We start from the raw sequence: 1232 nt of genomic DNA, 5'->3' as shown, positions 1-1232 counted from the left end.
TGAGCGGCCTCTGCAGATCCAAAATGAATTTCTTTTTAAGCTTGGATTTAAGGATCCATGCAGAGTTCAAGAGGAAGGACTTAACACAGAAATTGGCTCCTTATTACGTTTTTATGCAGGTAAGTTGGATATCCATTCAGTCGAGTCATAGTCTCTTATTGCTGGTTCAGCTGCTTTTTAAAAAAAACAAAACTTCACAATAATTAAAGTGCTATTACAACAGGTTTAGCAGTGTTTTGTGTTTGTTTATATATATATATATCTGGGAATGCTGAAAGTGAGACATTTGCTGATTACCGCAGCATCGATTTAGAGGGGTATCATTAAAGGTCTGCGATTACCACTAATGGTCTGACGGTGTGATGTCATGCGTGGTTGAGCAGTTCACTGGTCCGCATCGTCTCATCTTCACCTCCGTCCTCTCGTGTCTGTTTGTTTTTTTCTGGCCTTGACTGTATTATTTGGAGCACAGCAAACATGCATGACATTTTTATAAAGCAGTCACTGCTACTTATGGTCCTCAGATGGGGGGGGGGGGGGGGGGGGTAAACATAATGAAAGGTTGCTAGAGGAGTGGCAAAATAAGGAGGTGAGGATGGAGAGCTGAGAGGGCGACGGAGAAGAGAGGAGGAGAGTGAAAGTAAAAGCAGAGAGAGCGTCTCTGGGCTCGGCTGCTTTAGTCTGAGCCTGAGCGTTCGTTCCTTCCTCTTCTCCTCAATTCTCAGCTTGAAAACTGCAAAAATCAATACCCTCACAGTCTGGTGTATCCCCACATGAACTGGATCATTAAAAATATATAATGAAAGATGCAGCCGAGCTTTTTCACCAGCGTTACTGTAATCAGGAATCGGAACGTTCTGGAACATCAGTGGTATCACCAGCACGGCCGTAACCGTGTAATCACAGCGTCAATAACCTTCTAATTATTTCACTGCTTCAGTTAATGGTCCAGTTAAAGCAGTGCTTCAGCCTGGTGAACGCCAGTGAACGCCACACGGACGCAGGACGCCTGTTAACACACACACACACACACACACACACACACACTGCTGTAATAAGAATATCTGACTTCTCAGCTTCACAACTCAATCCAGCTCAGGGTCGCAGTGTTGCCTAGTAACGATGGCACACTACTGACCTTATCTTTGTGGTCATAAAAATGTATGAAGAACCCCCCCCACCCCCTCCTCCTCACCCTCCTCCTCCCCCTCCCCTTCAATGCCTCCCCTCAC

Source organism: Cynoglossus semilaevis, chromosome 4 (assembly GCF_000523025.1).
Source record: "Cynoglossus semilaevis isolate Cse_v1.0 chromosome 4, Cse_v1.0, whole genome shotgun sequence".
Classification (NCBI taxonomy): domain Eukaryota; kingdom Metazoa; phylum Chordata; class Actinopteri; order Pleuronectiformes; family Cynoglossidae; genus Cynoglossus; species Cynoglossus semilaevis.
The sequence above is the reverse complement of the archived record's forward strand: the minus strand, read 5'-3'. Positions refer to the sequence as shown.